The sequence below is a fragment of the Ovis aries genome, chromosome 6, assembly GCF_016772045.2.
Source record: "Ovis aries strain OAR_USU_Benz2616 breed Rambouillet chromosome 6, ARS-UI_Ramb_v3.0, whole genome shotgun sequence".
NCBI lineage: Eukaryota > Metazoa > Chordata > Mammalia > Artiodactyla > Bovidae > Ovis > Ovis aries.
The window spans coordinates 24,656,962-24,680,969 of NC_056059.1; the positions used below are offsets into that span (position 1 = coordinate 24,656,962).

Sequence of the window (24,008 nt, forward strand, 5' to 3'; positions counted from 1 at the left end):
TGGGCTGGACTATCTGTCAGCTACAGGTGCTCTGGGAGGACATTAGAAAGGCCCTGCTTTACAGTCACTTCTGCAGACTAAGGTTTGACATGGACCCTCTGTCCACTCCTGGCTCTTTAAAGCATCCCCCAAACCATGGCAACTAGTGTCCAGCTTCCTCCCAGGCAAGGCGGCAGTGCACTGGTTCCTACCAAAGGCCCTGCCTCCACCAACCATGCCTCGAGGGAGTGAAATGCAGGTCTCCACCCTGGTCCCCCTGCCCACCCCAGCCCCACCTTGTCATTCTCCTTCCAGATTCCAGCAAACCACTGGCACTGCCACCAGCAGCATGAAAGGGCACCTAAGCCTTTCTATGTCGGGGGGGGGGGGAGGGGGGGAGGGGAGGGACGTGTGCCCCTTTCCCAATTAAAGCACAGAAACTTCCGGCTTCTGCTCCTTTTCAGACCAACACAGACAGTTGTTTCTGTACTGCAAATGAGAAAACCCAAAGTAATAAACTAAAGCCTTCCTGTGAAGGAGAGGTGGAGAGTGCCTCTTCGTTCTTCTCCCTGATAAGTACACAGCAGCAAAGCATGAAAGTTGCCAATAAATTTCATAACGACTCACATTTTTACCCCAAGCAACAGACCTTGAATGATGTCCCACTAGTGATAGGGTACAGTGAAGTGTTTTAATCAGAAGACAAATATGGTAAGATTTGTGCTTGAAACACGTCACTGAACATTTAATGTGGAAGATTAATTCAAGAGTGATAAAACTGGAAGCAGAGAAGTCAGAGGGCTATTGCAGTTCTGGCTAAGCCAAGTCTGTAGCTGGAATGGAGATGGAGCAGCAGTATGGAATAGAGAAGTGTCTGGAAAATAAAATTCAGAGGTGGTGACTGTGTGAATGCAGGCATTGTGGGTGAGGACTATTAGGGGTATAGATTATGGCCACGCTTGTAGCATGATTGTCTGCATGGATAGTGGAGGTAAGAGAAAAGGTTGGAATGACTGAACAAGAGGGAGTGGGTTTGGGAGGCACTCTAGTGGGTTTCCTTTCAGAATTGTTGAGGCTGAAGTGCGTATGGGACATTCCAGTGACTCTATGTGTGTGTGTGTTAGTTGCTCAGTCGTGTCTGACTCTTTGCAACCCCATGGACTATAGCCCACCAGGCTCCTCTGTCCATGGAATTCTCCAGGCAAGAATACTGACGTGTGTTGTCATTCCCTTCTCCAGGGGGCCTTCCTCACCCCAGAGTCGAACCCAGGTCTCCCACATTGCAGGCAGATTGCTTATTGTCTGAGCCACCAGGGAAGTCCCTTCAGTGACTCTACTGGGTGGAAGAATTCAGCTGGTCTCTGACATTTCTTACCAAGTGATGGTCTCCCTTCAGCATCTCTACTTCTTCCCTTTCTTGTAATCTGAACTTTTTTGTTTTCCCCCAACAGGCTTACTCTTCAGCTTCAATGCTCCATGGGGAGAAAGCCCTGTGGAATCAATCCTGACTTCCAATCCTGCTTGCCAGTCACCTGTCCCAGTGAAGTGATGTCCAGATGACATGCAGTAGTAATCTAACAGAATCAGAAAGAATCATGCTGCTCCCCTGTCCTTTAGGATGTGAAGAAGCACATTACTGCATTTCATAGGAATACCATATTCCTAGGAGAGTGGATTTTAGGAGGGGCATCTGTGAGCAGTTAACCTGACAGACCAGCACATGGTTTCACTGATGAACTCTGTCCCTTGAGTTTAAAGTTTTCAGAACCAACAGTTTTCATCCACGGAGACTTTTCTACTTTTTCATTGGTCTTATATTACCTAACGTTTATATTTATTGTTTTCCACTATGTTAACACAGGGAAAATTCGCAAGTGTATTATTAAATATTGGGTCAAAATCCTGCCTTGCCACTTTGTACATAAATATATTTTATTCGTACTTTCATGTGTTGCTGTTAACAAATAATTACTGTACTCACCACACTAAAAATATCATAATGTGACTGTGAAAATGGCAATAGTAATTATGAGTATTTGGGGATTGATTATTAGAGTATGAGAGCTCACTAATGAAAGGCATCTAAGAAGTGAGAAAGGGACAAAGGATTAATACACTAGACCCTGTCCACAGGAAGTCAATTTACCATCTCTTTGGTATTTCTCTTTGTAATTCATAGCATGTGACAAGGATGTAAGGGTGTTTATGACTCTGTGTACTGCATTCATTAAGAAGATAACAAGACTGAGACTTTTCATACTTCATTTGATTGATACTCTCTCTATGCATATTTTATCTCTTTTAGAAATATAATGATGTGTTCTAGCAGTCATTATTAAATCTCCAGTTTTTACCAACATTTCATAAATACATAATTATGATATTATTTTTCAGAGTATCACTTTCCTAAAAATACCATATGATTATAGCTACCACTCCATTGGGGTATATTCTTCAGTTGAAAGTTGAAAGCTGACTGATTAACCTTGACCACTCCTTAGACACAAGGGATTGAAACATTGTGTTGGTGGAAGTCCTTTGGAAAGCTGTGGAATGCACAGGTTGACAGTGGTAGCTCTTTAACTTCTATGATTACATAAGCTGATTTCCCAACAGCTCAGCAGGTAAAGAAGCCACCGGCTAATGCAGGAGACGCAGATTTGATCCCTGGGTCGGGAGGATCCCCTGCAGGAGAACATGGCAACTCACTCAATATTCTTGCCTGAAAATCCCATGGACAGAGGAGCTTTGTGGGCTACAGTCCATAGGGTCACAAAGAGTCAGACACGACTGAAGCAACTGAGTACCCAACACAAGCTTATTTCAGTGTTAAATTATCTTAGTGATATGAGGACAATGTAGTGGAGACAGAAGAGCCTATTTAAATCTAGCTTTTACGATTGATTTTTTTGCAGTGTGTTTTAAAATGGTCAGCATTAAGGATTATGTAAATGATCATTTTGGTTTCGCCTCTCAATGTCTGGGCAGCTTCTAATCAAGGACATCAGAAAGCATACTTGTATTTCTGACTGGTGTCTCTTTATGTTTCTTTGAGAAGAAAAATGAAGTAATAAAAGGAAAACAAAAGCAGTAGAGTATGCGTGTGTGCTAAGTCGCGTCAGTCGTGTCTGACTCTGTGCAACTCTATGGACTGTAGCCAGCCAGGCGCCTCTGTCCATGGGATTCTCCAGGCAAGAATACTGTAGTGGGTTGCCATGCCCTTCTCCAAAGGATCTTCTTGACCCAGAGATCAAACCCATGTTTCTTATGTCTCCTGCACTGGCAGGTGGGTTCTTTACCACTAGCACCACCTGGGAAGCCCAATGGAGTATAGAAAAAGGCAAAGATCTCCAACACATACTCTTTCCCTTGAGGGGTGCTTTGCCCATGCTCAACTCTAATCTAGAAGTCTTCAAATGGGTGCAACAATGGCTAGAGCATGCCAAGCGTGGAGCATTTGTCTTTAAAAGGAAAATATTCCAACACCCCTAGAATGCTTTACAGAGCTCCTCAGCAAACAGGTACAAATTCTTCTGCAATTTAAATTACTACAAGTGATATGTTATTCTGGCTTTTATAAAAACCATTTTCTTGACCTTTAATAAAGATTGTTGGAAGAAAGTTTATAAGGATCAGGAAAAGGGAAAGCTTTTTAATCATAATGAAAGGATGAAATTTATTCTAGTTCAAGAATTATACATAAAGAGCATGCTTTATGCTTACAACTATAGCATTAAATCTTTAAAAAGTCAAAGTGATAAGAGGATTGAGGAATTTGCAGAGATATTCAGGACATTTTGTAATGTCAATCTCAGAGGTAATGTCTGGATTTTTATAAGTCAACTTGAACTTCTGTTGAAATAGGATATTTGGTTTTCAAGCCAAAATTATCTTTAGCCATATGTTTTTTAATTTTATGATTTAGATCAAAGGCAAACCTTTCTATGCATTTGTTCTGCATGACAATATGAGTATAATTTAAGTCTGTCAGTAGTCAAAACAGAAACAAAAGCTAATTAGCTAGCATTGCTGTCATCTGAGTACGCGTATGTTGTCGGCTGACACACTGGTTGTGATCAGCCAGCAGAGAAAGACTTCCAAATTCCCCCTGACTGAGCTGAAATATCCCCTTGCAATCTGATAGATCTTGAGGATCATCTTTGGACAATGATAAATTGCATGCTAGCTTTTCCTAGTTTTTCTCTACAAAGCCCTTCTTGTGATCATTCAAGATTTTATGGGTTTTAAAAAGAAAAGTGTATAAGTCTTTTAAAACTTGTGCTTTGAGTGACAGTCTAAGAACTATGGATTTGTTCATTATTACCTAGAATTAAAGATATCCATCATTGGGATTAATTAACTAGTAGGGACCCTGAACTGAGACTATATCACACATTACCTACAAATCTTCCAGTCAAAATTTCCTCACAAAAACAAACAAGACTTCTCACGTACCTTTGAATGAGTTTACTTTGTCTTTTCTTCAAGGGGATTTATCCTATGGGCTTGAATACACATTTTTCCTGTTCTGGATACTTTTTAAAGGAAAAACAGTTTTGATAAATCATGGGAAAACATCTATCTTGTTCATCAATATTACATTGCTAAACTTGAATTCAGAAGTCTACCCAAGTATCATTGGTTGGTGTCTGAGGCACTGTGCTAAAACTTGTCACTGTGTCCAAGCACTGTGCTAAAACCTTCACATTCATTATCTTGGTTAATATAACAACAGTAGTAAAACACAATTTCTAATATTAAATTATTACTTGTATTATTATTTTTATCAGCATCAGCATATTTGTGTTAGATATGTAGAAACCAAGACAGAAGAATAATTTACCCAAGGTTTATAACTAGTAAATGGTAAAAATTTGGATTCCAGCCTAAACCCCAAATCCTTTCTCTTCATCACTTTACCACTCAATCTTTCTAATCTCAATTTACTTATCTATAGAAGGAGTGAAAGCATTGTGCTCCTAGATATAGTTAAAATAGCGGCCACTTTATCATTCCTTTATAAACAAAGTCATGCATTAATCCTAGCAGATATCCAAAATGCTACCCAAATTAGGAAGTTAATTTGTAACATTTGCAGACTCTAAGATCAATATACAGAAGCAACTGAATTACTTAGTAGCCAAAAAAATGAAAATTAACATATACCATTTACAACATTGACAGAAATATAAGACTCTGAATGATAAAGTTTACAAAATAAGTTCACACTCTGTACACTTAAAATTGTCAAATTTCTAGGGGAAATTAAAACATAGTAAATCATGGATTAAAAGACAATATTATAAAGATGTTCTGTTCAAATTTATCTACAGACATTACAGTTTTAGAACAAACATAGTTTTCTTCTTTGTAGAAATTGATGATTCCAATGTTTATATGGATAAATAAAATGGATTTAGAATAGTTAAAATACTTTTTAAAAGCATAAAGCTGGAAGACTCACACTACTGGGTTTAAAGACTTATTTCAAATCAAGACAGTTTAGAACTGACCTGTGAATTGAATTTAATCAATGAAATAAAATAGAGATTACAGAAAGAATTAAATGTATGCTTGCCCCCTATATACACATGAATATATGGTCAACTGTTTTTGACAAGGATGCCACAATAATTCAATGGGAAAGGACAGTCTTCTCAACACATTGTTCTAGAATTCAATGTGCAGAAAAAGCAAAGCTCAACATTTACCTCATACTGCAACTCTAAATGTGTCATAACCTTAAACATTTAATCCAGATTCATAACATTTGCATTCTTTAATGTTGGTAAAGACTTCCTAGACAAGATCCCTAAGGCCAAAATTAAAGACAATATGGTAAGCCAACCTTTACCTAAACTAAAAATTCTGCTCTTCAAATGAGCATTAATAAGCTGAAAATGCAAAGCCAAAGAATAGGAGAAAATAGTTACATTATATTTGTCTCACAAATGGCTTATATCTAGGACATAAGTGAAGTGAAGTCGCTCAGTCATGTCCAACTCTTTGCAACCTCATGGACTCTAGCCCTCCAGGCTCCTTGGTCCATGGGTTTTCCAGGCATGAATACTGGGGTGGGTTGCCATTTCCTTCTCCAGGGGATCGTCCCAACTCAGGGATCAAACCCAGGTCTCCCGCATTGTAGGCAGACGCTTTACCATCTGAGCTACCAGGGAAGCCCATCTAGGACATAAAGGAGGCTCAAAAAGAAGAAGAAGAAGAAGAAGTCAACCTACTGAGAAACAGAAAAAAATTATGAAAAGACAATTCACAAAAGAAGATAATATGATTTTCTGATAAGCACAGGAAAGATACTCAGTATCATTTAGTCATCAGGAAAATGCAAATTTAAAACTCCAGTGATAGAAACTAAAGCACTAAGGAGGGTAACCTCTAAGGAAATAGATTATAACAATGTTTATAGTTTCTTTTCCAGCCTTGTGTGTTGGCTAATCTGTTGTGTCCAACTCTTTTCAACCTCATGGACTGTAGCGAGTCAGTCTCCTCTGTCCCTGTGATTTTCCAGGCCGGAATACTGAAGTGGGTTTCTACTACCTTCGCCAGGGGATCTTCCTGACCCAGAGATTGAACCCATGTCTCCTTTGCCTCCTGCATTGCAGGCAGATTCTTTACCTGCTGAGCCATCAGGGAAGCCTTGTTGTGGCATAATTGACAAACAAAATTTGTACATATATATTTAGAGTGCATAATATGATGATAATATATATATATATGTGTGTGTGTGCGTGTAGTATATAGGGCTTTGGTTTCTGGTAAGAACACTTAAGATGTAATCTCTTAATAAATTTCAATTATACAATACTGTGTTATTAACTACAGTCACTATGCCGTACATTAAATCCCAAGATATATTCATCTTATCCCTTAAAGTCTGTACCCTTTAACCAATATTTCCCCATTTTCCCTACCCCATAGTTTTTTGTAACCGCCATTCTACTCTCTGGTTCTATGAGTTCAGCATTTTTAGATTCATTATATAAGTGACATCACACAGTATTAATTTTTTCTTATCATTTTTATTTAAAAAATAAATTTCATGGATTTGTGACTAAAAAATAAAACTGCAGTAAAATATCACTATATATCCATAGGAATAGCTAACATTACAAAGGCCAATAATGCCAAGTGTTGGTGGAAATATGGAGAAACTAGAGCTCTCATACACTGCTAGTGGGAATGTAGTCTTTCAACAATTTGAAAACAATGTAGCAGACTCCTCCAGAAAGAAACTTTAAAAACTAAATGTATACTTCTCCTATGACACAGCATCTTTATTCATATGTATTTATCAAAGACAAGTGAAAACATGTGTCTTGGCTATTCAAAGATCTGTAAACAAATGCTCATTTAGATTTATTCATAATAGCCAAAAGCTTCCAAACAAATTATGGTATGGTCACACAATGGAATACCACTTAGAAATAAAATGGAACAATTTGCTAATACAACAAAAGCAATATAAAAACATTATGCATTATGCTATAAAAAAGAAGCCAGATATAGTGGAATGCATACTTTATGAGTCCATTTATATAAAGCATTAGAAAAGAAATCAGATCAGTGGCTGTCTTGAGCCAGAATATAAGGGAAATGCCAACAAAGAGGGAATTTTTTGAGATGAGAGAAGTTTCCATAGTTTGATTCTGGTGTTGATTATATATGGATACATATTTTCCAAACCTCATGCTGTAGACTTAAAACGGGTGTATTTTATATGTAAAATATACCTTAATAAAATAGACTTTAAATTGTTTAATTGTTTTAAATAATCAGTGATATTATGCATCTTTTCATGTGCTCTTTGGCCATCTGTATGATTTCTTTGGATAAATGTCTATTTAGGTCCTCTGCTCATTAAAAAAATTTTTTTTAATTGAGCTGCTGACCTGTTTGTATATTTTGGAGAAAATCCCTTGTCAATCACATCATTTGAAAATATTTTCTCCCATTCTGTGGGTTGTTTATGATTTCCTTTGCCGTGCAAAAGCTTTTAAGTTTGATTATATCTTGAGCAGACTTCTCTAGCATCCGGTTTTTGTGGTATCTGTGTTCCCCCTTGTTCAAGGCCTGTGTGTGTGTGTGTCTGTGTATGTGTATGTGTTTGTGTGTGTAATAAGGGAAAGGGTTTCTTCAGTGTGTTGGCAATATACTGTGACAGGGCTTCTCATTCTGCTTTTATAATACAGTACATTAATGTGTTCATTTAAATTATAAATGTAAGTACAGCTCAGGATTTATAGCATTTTTCTTGGAACTAAAACTGAAATAAAGGCATTTAAAACAAAAACTGTCAGCCACTACATTGCCATTCCCATTGCAATGCCATTTAATTATCTCAAAGAGCTTGGATGATTTGATTGATTAAAAGAGGCACAGATGAGATTTTTGCTGGCTTTGCAGTAGAACCCATTTATTTGCTGAGTGTGGTACCACTGTTTGTAATGTGTGTGTTACAAGAGGCAGGTTTTAATTAATATGTGTATTATCTAAAAACTGTAGTTTAGGAAAGTATCAAACTTCACTTTGGCATCCTTGGCAGATGTGCCCAGTCTCAGCTCCTTATTGTTGCTAGGATATGACCCACTTCCTGAGACTGGAATGTGTTTTTATTTCAAAAGAAGACTAGTTCCTAAAATCTGATAGCTGAGCTTCCCACTCTGTGGAGGTTCTGGGTGTGAAGTATAGAAATGAAGTTGAACTGCCTGGATAGAAAAATGTGGGAAGATTTCAAAGGTTAAAGTTTTAAGAAGTCTGTGTGGGAAGAGAATAGAAATTGAATCACCTGTTAATGCCAAATGTTAATAGTTATCATTATCATCATCATCCTCAATAAAGCTTTTTTAAACCATCTATTAGTCCAAGGTATATTTTTTGACACAAGAGTTACCATAGACACCACAAATGATAATTCTAGGCGTGTATTGTATAGAAGAGGGGTTCCCAAACTCCAGGATCTAATGCCTGATGATATGAGGTGGAGCTGATGTAATAATAATAGTGCAGTTTCTGAAGTTGAACGGTTCTATGAAGACCAACAAGAACTTCTAGAACTAATCCCCCAAAAGATGTCCTTTCATTATAAAGGACAGGAATGCCAAAGTAGGAAGTAAAAAAATAGCTGGAGTAACAGGCAAATTTGGCCTTGGAGTACAGAATGAATTAGGGCAAAGCCTAATAGAGTTTTGCCAAGAGAATGCACTGGTCAGAGCAAACACCCTCTTCCAACCACACAAGAGAAGAGTCTACACATGGACATCACCAGATGGTCAACACCGAAATCAGATTGATTATATTCTTCGCAGCCAAAGACGGAGAAGCTCTATACAGTCAGCAAAAACAAGACCAGGAGCTGACTGCGGCTCAGATCATGAATTCCTTATTGCCAAATACAGACTTAAATTGAAGAAAGTAGGGAAAACCACTAGACCATTCAGGTATGACCTAAATCAAATCCCTTATGATTATACAGTGTAAGTGAGAAATAGATTCAAGGGATTAGATCTGATAGACAGAGTGCCTGAAAAACTATGGATGGAGTTCGTGACATTGTACAGGAGGTAGGGATCAAGACCATCCCCAAGAAAAAGAAGTGTAAAAAGGTAAAATGATTGTCTGAGGAGGGCTTACAAATAGCTGTTGAAAGAAGAGAAGCAATAGGCAAAGGAGAAAAAGGAAAGATATACCCATTTGAAGGCAAAGTTCTGAAGAATAACAATAAGACAAAAGAAAGCCTTCCTCAGCAACAAATGCAAAGAAATAGAGGAAAAGAACAGAATGGGAAAGACTAGAGATCTCTTCAAGAAAATTAGAGCTACCAAAGGAACATTTCATGCAAAGATGGGCAGAATAAAGGACAGAAATGGAATGGACCTAACAGAAGCAGAAAGAAAACCTGACAAGAATACACAGAAGAACTATACAAAAAAGATCATCATGACCCAGATTAATCACAATGGTGTGATCACTCACCTAGAGCCAGACCTCCTGGAAATCAAAGTCCAGTGGGTCTTATGAAGCATCATTACAAACAAGCTAGTGGAGATGATAGAATTATAGTGGGGCTATTTCAAATCCTAAAAGATGATGCTGTGAAAGTACTACACTCAATATACCAGCAAATTTGTCAAGGCTGTATATTGTCACCCTCCTTATTCAACTTATATGCAGAGTACGTCATGAGAAATGCTGGGCTGGATGAAGCACAAACTGGAATCAAGATTGCCAGAAGAAATATCAATAATTTCAGACAGATGACACCACTCTTATGGCAGAAAGTAAAGAGGAACTAAAGAGCCTCTTGATGAAAGTGAAAACATTGGCTTAAAACTCAACATTCAGAAAATTAAGATTATGACATCCAGTCCCATCACTTCACAGCAAATAGATGGGGAAACAGTAGGAACAGTGACAGACTTTATATTTTGTGGCTTCAAAATCACTTCAGATGGTGACTGCAACCATGAAATTAAAAGATATTTTTGAGAATCCCTTGGACTGCAAGGAGATCCAACCAGTCCATCCTAAACGAAATCAGTCCTGAATATTCATTGAAAGGACTGATGCTGAAGCTGAAACTCCAATACTTTGGCCACCTGATTCGAAGAAATGTCTCCTTGGAAAAGACCCTGATGCAGGGAAAGATTAAAGGCAGGAGCAGACGGGGACGACAGAGGATGAGATGGTTGGATGGCATCACCGATTCAATGGACATGAGTTTGAGTACACTCCGGGAGTTGGTGATGGACAGGGAGGCCTGGCGTGCTGCAGTCCATGGGGTTGCAAAGAGTCAGACACGACTGAACGAATGAACTGAACTGAAAGTGCACAATAAACATAATGTGCTTGAAGTATCCCGAAACCTTTCCTTCCTCCCAGTCCATTGAAAAACCATCTTCCACAAAACCCATCCCTGGTGCCACAAAGGTCTGGGACTCACTGCTGGATAGAAGATGATACACATAGCTTAAGAGGAGGGCTCTTTATGACTTATTGCTAATGTATATGGGCAGGTGAAGTGAAGTGATTAAACTGTAAACTAAGTATTACGTGGCAATGCCTGTTCTCCAAGCTGTGTACACTGGGCAAAGAGCACAGGCATGGAGTGAATGATGAGCTCTGCATGAGAGGAGCCGGGTTCCATCAGTTATCCTCTCAATTCAGAGATGGTGATATTCAGGTTTGGGAGCAGATTAAGCAAAATAATGCATGCAAATCATTGAGCACAATGACTAGCATATAAACAAGCATGAAAACAATAACTTCAAAACAGAATGAGATTAAATGTAGCAGAGGATGAATACAGACTACTAATTAAGTGTATGAAGCTGGCGCGTAAATATAAGGCACATCCTGGAAACGTTTGGCCTCTCTTTCTATAGGCACTGAAGAAACTATAAACATATTTCAGGCAAGTAGAATCTTAGGGAAGCAAGAAACAGTTAAAGGATAATGCAGCATCAGATCTTCTTATTTTGCTTTTTAAATTATTTTTTAATGCAGAAAGGAAGGAAAAGAGCACAGTAACAAGCATTTCCAAAAGAATATATGTGATTTTGATGCTTAAAATAGCTTCTTTGAGTGGCACAATTTAACCACACAACATTATACTTCTTTTTCTTGATTTATTTTAGGGGATCATTTCAGTCAAAAATTAAGAAAGGCTACCTTCTCCTTGCTGAGTCCAGTTAATTAATACGGTATTTTACTAAAAAAATAAAAGGTTCACACCATTAAGATATAAGCATTAATCTAAAGATTTATAGAAAAGGCCCCTTTATTTGCTATTCAACTCAGTATTAGTTAATAATCAACTACTACTCACACTTGATTCTCAAATTTCAGTCACTCGAGTCTCCCTCCTTAATTGTTTCAAAGGCCTGAGATTTACTGTAACTCACCCCACTCTACCTCCATTTTAAAGGGGGTGGATTTTTTTTAAATTGATTCATCCAAGATCAAGATCAGCTAGTCACTAGATATGTGCTTTAGGGTAACTGCCAGCTACTTTTATCCCAAGACAATAAACAGCAATAACCAATTACAATCTGTACTGGCCCTTTATGGGCTTTGGGAAGGAAGTTCCCATTATTCTTTAAAAAACACTGCAAAGTTTCTTATAGACAAAAATTCTTATGGAAGTGCAAGCTATGATAACTTAAGCTCATCTTGTACTGTAATTATCATCTTATACCTAAACTTGCCACAATAACCTTGGAGATCAGTTGCGTTGCTATTACCATTTTCCCCCTTTGTATATATATGGAAACACATTGTTGAATCCCAGCAAAATATTACTAGAGAATATGCAAGCTGTTTATAAGTGGCCAAGAAAGCTTTGGCGGTAATCCGGATCTTCTGACTTCTAGTTCAAAGCCATTTCCATCAGAGAAGCTGAAACTTATCTTTCCCTAGACTTGAAAGATCAGTTAGCCTACTGATCTTGCCTGAAATGTAACTGTGACAGCTAGATTACCAAAATCGTCATTATGTCAACAAAAAGTCATGTGGTCAAAGACTTAAAGAGCAGATTTTCTTAACGAAAGTTTAGATTCACAAGTTAAAAAAAAAAAAAACCACGAATCTAATGGATGGACTACAAGCCTCCAGGCTCCTCTCTGTCCATGGAATTTTCCAGACAAGAGTACTGGAGTGTGTTGCCATTTCCTACTCCAGGGTATCTTCCTGACCCAGGAATTGAACACATGTCTCTTGTGTTTCCTGCACTGATCGGCAGGTTCTTTACCACTGTGCCACCTGGGAAGCCCTGGTGGCTCATACAGTAAAGAATCATATATGCATAGCCACTTCCAAATCCTCATTCCTCATGGGACTGGAAGGAATTCTACCTTGACATAGAACCAACCTAAATTGGCACATACAATGTATTCCAATGTGTACATGCGGAATGAATGATTGATCTTAATACAATTTCTGGCATATCAAAGTTCTCAGGTCAAGTCATTAGCCTATGTTATAGTTTTAGCCATCTTATTAGGTGGGGAAGAAATAAAATTGGCCCTGAGATTTCCAATTAAGATAGGAAAACCTAGTTGAAAATTTCTCCTGGCTAATTGTCCTTGATATATTTTTTCCTAATACCCCAGTAATATAACAGTAGTGACAACTATCTACTTATTAGATTAATTATTTATTGGGAACCTATGAAAGAGGAGAGTGAAAAAGTTGGCTTAAAGCTGAACATTCAGAAAACAAAGATCATGGCATCTGGTCCCATCACTTCATGGGAAATAGATGGGGAAACAGTAGAAACAGTGTCAGACTTTGTTTTGGGGGGCTCCAAAATCACTGCAGATGGTGACTGCAACCATGAAATTAAAAGATACTTACTCCTTGGAAGAAAAGTTATGACCAACCTAGATAGCAAGTTGAAAAGCAGAGACATTACTTTACCAACAAAGGTCCGTCTAGTCAAGGCTATGGTTTTTCCAGTGGTCATGTATGGATGTGAGAGTTGTGAAGAAAGCTGAGTACTGAAGAATTGAAGCTTTTGAACTGTGTTGTTAGAGAAGACTCCTGAGAGTCCCTTGGACTGCAAGGAGATCTAACCAATCCATTGTAAAGATCAGCCCTGGGATTTCTTTGGAAGGAATGATGCTAAAGCTGAAACTCCAATACTTTGGCCACCTCATGCGAAGAATTGACTCATTGGAAAAGACTATGATGCTGGGAGGGATTGGGGGCAGGAGGAAAAGGGGAAGATGGAGGATGAGATGGCTGGAAGACATCAGCAACTCGATGGATGTGAGTCTGAGTGAACTCCGGGAGTTGGTGATGGACAGGGAGGGCTGGTGTGCTGCGATTGATGGGGTCGCAAAGAGTCGGACACGACTGAGCAACTGAACTGAACTGAACATATTCCAGACATTGTCACAAGTAAAATGGCAAGACATAAATAGTTATTGCCCACTTAGAAGTCAGAGAAAAGAATAAAACTCAAACATTCACTGAAAATTAGAATTAAAATGATGAAATGGGACTGGAAAACGTCCCACACACACATTATGCTTCTGAAAAAGAGAGGAAATCTGTTTTTCTGAAAAGCAAGATAATGGAAAGAAACTATATTTTTATTCCCTCACTGCTTGTCCCACTCAAAAAGATGATATGACCTAACTAAACACTGAGCATGAATCCTGCATCTGTGTGGATTCTATTTTTTGAAGGCAGCAAGATGGTATTCTCATGTTTTCTCTTCCCCAGGACATCTTGCCCCTCTTTCTATAATACCTCTCTATTCTCCATATAGAGATTGCAACACTCAGAGAACAACAGGCTTAATAGGAAAAACAGGTCTTATGTGCATGCATTAAAAGAGTCATATGAGTGGAATTTTTGAGTTTTCTCTTTTCATCTAGCTTGTGGATTCAAATTGTTACAGAAGGAATTTGGAGTGGGGAGCTGGAGGAGGGGTGTCTCAGGATTAAACCTCACCAGGGTTCAACAGGCAGAAGGCTGCCAAACTCCAGAAGTGGCAATGGGAACCGTATAGCAGTTTGTTCTCTTGTCATGCACATGAGAAGATTGAACAAACACTCAGGTACATGGTGAGTGAGATGAAGTTGGCCTATATATTGGATGTGATTATAAAACCCAGATATAGATCCATTTCCTTCAAGGAAGAGTAAACATAAGCTAGTAAAATACAGCCTATGAAGAAAAGCTGCAGGACAGAGAACAAGATGGTGAAGTAGGTGGACATGGCGTACATCTCTCTCCACGATACATCAGGAATATACCTTCAGACACAGAAGTGCGTGCAGAGCACCAGCTGAGAGTGGACAGGAGTACCTGACCAGCGGAAAAGAATCTATAGAACCACACAAAACTTGGTAGGATGAAGGAACTAGGGGGAAAAACAGGAGTGTTAGTAGGACTGGACCTGCCCTCAGCAGATGGGGCACCTGAAGCTGGGGTCCAGTTCCCGAAAGGGGGCAACTGAGTCAGACGAGAAACATTTAAGGCCGAGAGTAAAACAGCTGATCCGTGGCACCTTAAAGGGAATGAAAATTAGACAGTCCTTGCCACAGCCATACGTACCCCCAGACAGGGATGCAAGTCCCCTAAAAGACACAGCAGTTGGGAGCTGAAGTTTAGGGACTGTGGAGCAATCCCATGGCAAGGGGTGCTATTGACTGTGGAGAGACGGATCAAGGGGATGTGAGGGAGGAGATTGTGGCGGGAAATGCCTGGGGATGAAAGCCAGGAAGCCATGGAAGCAAGGCGATACTGCTGTTACATGCAGAGGGTGGAGCCATCACCACAGATTCTCTCTCCCCATAGGCCAGTATCAGCGGCTGAAAAAGAGAGAGGCTCCGCTTGGAGTGCCTGACATGCGGATCTACAGAGCAGAACTCCAGCCAGGGGGCCTTCTATGTGCCTGAGGTGCAGAACAGCAGAGAAGGACCACAGGCAAGTGAGCCCTCTAAGTGCCTGAATGGGCAGAGCTACGGAGAAAGACTTAACCAAAGAGGCCTTCTGATCGCCAGCTACCAGAGGCTCAAAAAAAGACTCTGATGGGGCCATAACTCCTGCAACTTAAGTAGTCCATGTCCCTGCACACTCAGTGATGCCATGGTCCCCGTGCCACAAGCAGCTGTGCCACCCTGATGCTCAACCCTCCCTGGGGCAGAGCTGCCACAGGCAAAAAGTCTTACATCTATGCACACAGGGTCCCTTCAGTCGTTTTCAACTCTTTGTGACCCTGTGGACTGTGGCCTGCCAAGCTTAACTGTTGGTGGGGGGAGACGGGGGGGGGGGGGGGTTCTCTGCCCCCACAGCAGGTCCAGAGATCAGCACAGTGTTGGAGGGCATCCTAGGGAGGTGAGTTGGACTGTGACTCCCAGTGAGGGAAAAGACTCTGACAGCAGCTACTCAAGAAAAACATTTATTATTCTTACGTTTTGACTTGCTCTGTAGATTTTTTGGGATTTTTTTTTTCATTTTTTCTTTTTCTTTTTTTTTTTTTTCCTTCTTCCCCGCACCACCACCCACCCCCACTCGCCCCTTCTGCAGCAATTGTCTATTTTATTGGCACTATGAAACCTAATTAAACTTCTGAGTTTCTTTTTTATTTTAAGTCACACTTTTTATTGTTATAAACCTCTGCCCTTACATTGGGCTTTTGCAGTTCTGTGGAGTTTCCCGTGCCCCACCCCCTACCCCCACCTTTTTTTTCTTATTTATTTTCTTTTCTCTCGCTTTTTTTTTAATTTTAATTTTTTAAACCTATTATTATTTTTCTTACATTTATTCCTTTGTTTGCTTTTCCTACTGCTCTTTTCCCTTTGCAGTTAATCTTTAATATGTATAAATCTTCTTTAACTACCTCTGTTTAACTCAGCACATCTATTCTCTTTTCTTTCTTTCCTTTCTTCTCAATATATTTGTTACTTTTGTTTTCATTGCTTAATTCCCCACTTGGCACCTTGTTTGGTTTTGTTTTCCAGTCTGTGCTTTAGTTAATTTTGTTCTTACCTGGTAGATATAATTTTTGGTTTCCTTTATTCAGCAGCCAATCTATTATACTTTATTTTTGTTGGACTGTTTTGATTTTGCTTATAGTTATATATGTATATGTGTATATTCTATTATTTTAATTATTATTTGCCTGATTTTGTAACTGCCATTTATCTGGGGTTTATCTTTGGTTTCTCACTTTTGGGTATTTGTTTTAACCTCACTTAATACCACAACAAGCAACCTGTGGAATATTCATTCCTCACCAGAGGTCAAGCCTGAGCCTTTGGAGTAGGAGCACTGATTCCAAGATCCAAGACTACCAGAGAACTAACCCTAGGGAGTATCAAATAGTGAGAACTCCCACAAAGGAAACCACTTGAAAACAAAACCTGGCATCACCCAACCACCAGTAGCATCCTGTGCAGGATGCCTCACCTAAACAACAACAAAAACAAAACAAAAATACAAACCAAGTCATCAGCAGACAGGATTACCACCTCACTCAGGTTTGCCCATGAGAGGAAAAAGAAACAACAAACAAAAAACTAAGCACAAATTCCATCTTATAAGAAGGTTACACAAGTCACTGGACCAATCTTAGGAGGGCAGAAACCAAAAGGAAGAAAGAATTCAACACTGAAGCCTGGTAAAAAGAGAATATAAACGCAATAAGTTTAAAAAAATAAAAAGACAGAGAAATAGTGCACAAATGAAGGAACAAACTAGAAACACAGAAGTCCAAATAAATGAAGAGGAAATAGGCAAACTATCTAAAAAACAAAATCAGAATAATGATAGTAAAGATGATCAAAAACCTTGAAATGGAAGATGGAGAAAATGCAAAAACTGAATAGAGAAAATGCAAAAAACTGAATGGGTAAAATGTAAAAAATCAATTAACAAAGACCCAGAAAACTTATGGAATAAACATAAAGAGACAAACAACACAATTGCTGAAATTAAGAATACTATATCAGGAATCCATAACAGAATATCTGAAGCAGAACAAATTAGTGAACTGGAAGATTAAATGGTAGAAATAACTTCTGAAAAGCAGAATAAAGTAAAAAAAAAAAATGAAAATAACTGAGGATAGTCTCAGAGACCTCTGGGACAATATCAAATGTATCAACATTCAAATTATAGGGGTCCCAGAAGAAGAAGAGAAAAAGAAAGGGTATGAGAAAATTTTTGAAGAGATTATAGTTGAAAACTTCCCCAACATGGACAAGAAAATAGTCAATCATGTCCAAGAGGCACAAAGAGTCCCATACAGGATAAACCCAAGGAGAAATATGCCAAGACACATACTAACCAAACAAAGATTAAACACAAAGAAAGAATTTTAAGGGCAGCACGGGAAAAGCAACAAGTAACATTCAAGGGAAACCCCATGCACTTAACAGCTGATCTTTCAGCAGAAACTCTGCAGGCCAGAACGGAGTGGCAGGATACATTTAAAGTACTGAAAGGTGAAAAATCTACAACCAAGATCACTCTACTCAGCAAGGATCTCATTCAAAATTGATGGAGAAATAAAAAGCTTTACAGACAAACAATAGTTAAGAGAATTCAGTACCACCAAACCAGCTTTACAACAAATGTTAAAGGGACTTATATAGTCAAGAAATACAAGAAAAGAAAAAGGTCTACAAAATGAACCCCCCTCCCCAAATTAAGAAAATGGCAATAGGAACATATATATCAATAATTAGTTTAAATATAAATGGATTAAATGCTCCAATCAAAAAACACAGACTGGCTCACTGGATACAAAAACAAGATCCATATATATGCTGTCTATGAGAAATCCACTTCAGACCTAAAGACACATACAGACTGAAAGTGAGAGGATGGGGGAAATATGTTACATGTACATGGAAGTAAAAGAAAGCTGGAGTAGCAATCCTCCTATCAGACAAAACAGACCTTAAAATAAAGAATATTACAAGAGATAATGAAAGACACTACATAATGATCAAGGGATCAATTCAAGAGGAAGACATAACAATTGTAAATATCTATACACCTAACATAGGAGCACCTCAATACATAAGACAAACACTGACAGACATAAAAGGAGAAACTGACAGTAACACAATAATAGACGGAGACTTTAACACCCCACTCACACCAAAGGACAGATAATCAAAACAGAAAATTAATAACTAAACACAAGTCTTCAATGATACATTAGATGAGATGGACCTCATTGATATCTTCAGGACATTCCATCCAAATGCAGAAGAATACGCCTTCTTCTCAAGCACACATGGAACATTCTCCAGGATAGACCACATCTTGGGTCACAAACTAAACCTCAGTAAATTTAAGGAAAATTGAAATCATAAGATAAAATGTAGTAAAAATAAAAAAAAATTAAAAAAAAAGAAATCATATTAAGCATCTTCTCCCACCACAACCCTATGAGACTAGATATCAATTACAAGAAAAAAAACTGTAAAAAACACAAACACATGGAGATTAAACAATACACTTCTAAACAGCCAACAGGTTCCTGAAGAAATCAAAAGGGAAATCAAAAAATTTCTAGAAGAAAATGACAATGGAAACATGAAAACTCAAAACCTATGGGATACAGCAAAAGCAGTTCTAAGAGGGAAGTTTGTAGCAATACAATCTTACCTCAAGAAAGAAGAAAAACATCGAATAGACAATATAACTTTACACCTAAAACACTTGGAAAAAGAAGAACAAAAAAACCCCCAAAATTAGCAGAAGGAAAGAAATCATAAAGATCAGAGCCAAAAAATTGAAAAAGAAATTAAATAAATGATAGCAAAGATTAATAAAACTAAAGCTAGTTCTTTGAGAAGATAAACAAAATTGACAAACTTTAGCCAGACTCATCAAGAAAAAAAGAAGAAGCAAATCAATAAATTATAAATGAAAAAGGGGAGATTACAACAGACAGTGCAGAAATACAAAGGATTATAAGAGACTATTATGAACAACTATATGGCAAGAAAATGGCTAACCTGGAAGAAATGGACAGATTCTTAGAAAAGTTCAAATTTCCAAGACTAAACCAGGAAGAAATAGAAATTATAAACAACCCAATTACAAGTACTGAAATTGAAGCTATGATCAAAAATCTTCCCAAAAACAAAAGCCAAGGAACAGATGGCTTCACAGGAGAATTCTATCAAATATTTAGAGAACAGCTAATGCCTATCCTTCTAAAACTCTCTCAAAAAATTACAGAGGAATGAACACTTTCAAACTCATTCTAAGAGGCCACCATCACCCTGATACTAAAACCAGACAAAGACAACAACAACAAAAAAGAAAACTGCATACCAATATCATTGATATTGTGCAAAAATCCTGAACAAAATTTTAGCAAACAGAATTCAACAACACATCAAAAAGCTCACATACCATGATCAAAGTCGAGTTTATTCCAGGGATGCAAGGATTCTTCAATATACACAAATCAATCAATGTGATATATCATATTAGCAAATTGAAAGATAAAAACCATATGATAATCTCAATAGATGCAGGAAAAGCTTTTGACAAAATTCAGCACCCATTTATGATTAATACTCTTCAAAAAATGGGCAAAGAAGGTACCTACTTCAACATAATAAAGGCCATATATGATAAGCCTACAGCAAACATTATTCTCATTGGTGAAAAACTGAAAGCATTCCCCCCTAAGATCAGGAGCAAGACAAGGGTGTCCACTTTCACTACTATTATTCAGCATAGTTTTGGAAGTCCTAGCTACAGCAATAAGAGAAGACAATGAAATAAAAGGAATCCAGATTGGAACAAAAGAAGTAAGGCTCTCACTGTTTTCAGATGACAGGATACTGTACATAGAAATCCCTAAAGATGCTATCAGAAAATTACTGGAGCTAATCAGTGAGTTTAGCAAAGTTTCAGGATTAAAAAATCAATTCACAGAAAACACTTGCACTTCTATATACTAACAATGAAATATCAGAAAGAGAAATTAAGGAATCAATCTCATTCACCATTGCAACAAAAAGAACAAAATATCTAGGAATAAACTTACCTAAGGAGACAAAAGACAGAAAATTATCAGGCACTGAGGAGAGAAATCAAAGATGACATAAACAGATGGTAAGATATTGAATGTTCTTCAGTAAGAAGAATCAATATTGTGAAAGTGACTATACTACCAAATGCAATCTACAGAATCAATGTGATCCCTATCAAATTACCAATGGCATTTTTCACATAACTAGAACAAAAACTTTCACAATTCATTTGTAAACACAAAAGACCCTGAATATCCAATGTAGCCTTGAGAAAGAAGAATGGGGCTGGAGGAATCAACTTTCCTGACTTCAGATTATACTACAAAGCTACAATCATCAAGACAGTATGGTACTGGCACAACAAGAGAAACACAGACCAATGAAACAAGATGGAAAGCCCAGAAATAAACCCATGCACCTATGTGTACCATATTTTTGACAAAGGAAGCAAGAATACACAATGGGGCAAAGACAGCCCCTTCAGTAAATGGTGCTGGGAAAACTGGATAGCTACATGTAAAAGAATGAAATTAGAACACTTCCTAACACCATACACAAAGATAAACTCAACATTTAGGATTAAAGACCTAAATGTAAGACCAGAAACTATAAAACTCTTAGAGAAAAGCATTGGCAGAATGCTCAATGACATAAATCAAAGCAAGATCCTCTATGACCCACCACCTAGCATAATGGGAATAGAAGGAAAAGTAAACAAGTGGGACCTGATTAAATTTAATACCTTTTGCACAGTAAAGAAAACTATAAGCAAGGTGAAAAGACAACCCTCAGAATGGGAGAAAATAATAGCAAACAAAACAATTGACAAAGGATAAATTTCCAAAATATACAAGCAGCTCATACAACTTGATACCAGAAAAACAAACAGTTCAGTTCAGTTCAGTCGCTCAGTCATGTCCGACTCTTTGCAACCCCATGAATCGCAGCACGCCAGGCCTCCCTGTTCTTCATCATCTCCCAGAGTTCACTCAGACTCACGTCCATCGAGTCCATGATGCCATCCAGCCATCTCATCCTCTGTCATCCCCTTCTCCTCCTGCCCTCAATCCCTCCCAGCATCAGAGTCTTTTCCAATGAGTCAACTCTTTGCATGAGGTGGCCAAAGTACTGGAGTTTCAGCTTTAGCATCATTCCTTCCAAAGAAATCCCAGGGTTGATCTCCTTCAGAATGGACTAGTTGAATCTCCTTGCAGTCCAAGGGACTCTCAAGAGTCTTCTCCAACATCACAGTTCAAAAGCATCAATTCTTCAGTGCCCAGCCTTCTTCACAGTCCAACTCTCACATCTATACATGACTACTGGAAAAACCATAGCCTTGACTAGACGGTGGGAAAAAGACCTAAAAAGACATTTCTCCAAAGAAGACATACAGATGGCTAACAAACACATGAAAAGATGCTCAACAGCACTCATTATTAGAGTAAAGCAAATCAAAACTACAATGAGACCTCACACCGGTCAGAATGGCCATCATCAAAAAGTCTACAAACAATAAATGCTGGAGAGGATGTGGAGAAAAGGGAACATTCTTGCACTGTTGGTGGGAATGTAAATTGATACAGCCACTATAGAAGATGGTATGGAGATCCCTTAAAACCTAAGAATAAAACTACCATATGACCCAACAATCCAACTCTTAGGCATATACCCTGAGGAAACCAAAATTGAAAGAGACACATGTATCCTATTGTTCATTACAGCACTATTTATAATAGCTAGAACACGAAAGCAACCTAGATGTCCATCGAAGGATGAGTGGATAAAGAAATATGGTACCTATACACAATGAAATATTACTCAGCCATAAAAAGGAATGCATTTGAGTCAGTTCTAATGAGGTGGATGAACCTAGAGCTATTATACAGAGTGAAGTAAGTCAGAAAGAGAAATGTAAATATTGTATACTAACACATGTACACAGAATCTAGAAAAATGGTACTGAAAAATTTATTTGCAGGTCAGCCATAGGGAAACAGACATAGAGAATAGACTTATGGACATGGGGAGAGGGGAGGAGAGGGTGAAATGTATGGAAAGAGTAACATGGAAACTTACATCACCATATGTAAAATAGATAGCCAATGAAAATTTGCTGTATGTCTCAGGAAACTCAAACAGGGTCTCTGTATCAAACTAGAGGGGTAGGATGGGGAGTGCAATGGGAGGGAGATTAAAAAAGGAGGGGGTATATGTATACCTATGACTGATTCATATTGAGGTTTGACACAAAACAACACAATTCTATAAAGCAATTATCCTTCAACTGAAAAAGAAAAAATGAAAAGCTGCAGGACAGGAGAATAGAACATGATAAGACTCAGAGGAGAGCAAAAGTCTGAAACTGATTTACCCCAAAAATCAGGGCATAAGTTTGGAAAAGAGCAGGTCCTCCTTGACATGAGAAACCAGCAGTAATTGAACAGGTTAAGAGGCAATGAAAGCATGTGAGCACAGTGGTTTAAAGATTCCAAGGGAACTAGATTGAATAGAGGAATTAAAATTCTCTTTTGAGGCCATAAATTGTAGGGAAGATTAGAGTCCCAACATGACATTGTAAAGCATTTATTGTTCAATTAAAAATGTTTAAAAAAAAAAAAAAACAAGAGTATGGAAGAAAAAGGAAAAAAGAGACAGCCAAAACAAGGAATGAGAAAGGTCTATAATAAATACAGAAAATTATTTTTTGTGAGAAAAGAAAAATCTGTACAATTCTGTACTAATACGTTTAAAAATTTTGATGAAATTGATTACTTTAATAGGAAAATATAAACAACACAGATATACTCAAGAATAAATTTAACAACATGAAACTGCCAAAAATGGGATTTTCTTCTCTTCTGTGTACATTCCTCCTGCATAACCAACTGGAGCATAACACTGGTGTGATGTCAGTAAGGAAAGAAGGCCTCCTTCTGTTCCCCAGCCCAGCAAACCAGAGTTCCTCAGTGGAATGCAACACCAAGTCATGCTCGCCACAAAGTGTTACAATCTTGCCTTTGGTGCATGTGTGCCTTGATGCCTGGGGAAGAAGAGTGCTGTGATTGGAAGGAGGATTTACCTCCTCCTGGGACTTCCTGAACAACACTCACTAATAGCCCAATCTTCTTGTAAGTTATTAAAACATTCAAGTGCACTCCTCCTCTTTCATTTGTAATTATCTTTCTGAATCCCCTCTTCTCTTCCCTCATTAAGATGTATTAGTTTGCTAGGACTGGCATAACAAAACACTGCACACAGGGTGGTTTAAACAAGAATTTATTTTCTCACATGGACGTGCAAGATGAAGGCGTCAACAGGGTAAGTCTCCTCTGATGCTTCTCTTGTTGGCTTGTAGATGATCGCATTTCTTGCTGCATCCCTGATGTCTGTTTCTTTGTGTCCTAATCTCTGCCTTCTAAAGACACCAGTCAGACTAAACTAGGGTCCGCCTAACAGCCTCATTTTAACCATAATTACCTCTTTAAAGACCTCATCTCC

The 24,008-nt window shown here is 38.2% G+C and overlaps 1 protein-coding gene across 2 annotated transcripts in view; it reads left to right on the top strand.

The window, feature by feature from the left end:
• The window catches only part of EMCN (endomucin), a 133,769-nt gene extending 124,921 nt beyond the window's left edge, over nt 1-8,848 (top strand). For both annotated transcript variants that reach the window (XM_004009670.6, XM_012179619.5), the window contains one exon: nt 1,431-8,848. The gene's annotated coding sequence lies outside the window, so the exon portion shown is untranslated. The remainder of the gene's footprint in view (nt 1-1,430) is intronic.
• Nucleotides 8,849-24,008: the final 15,160 nt, after the last annotated feature.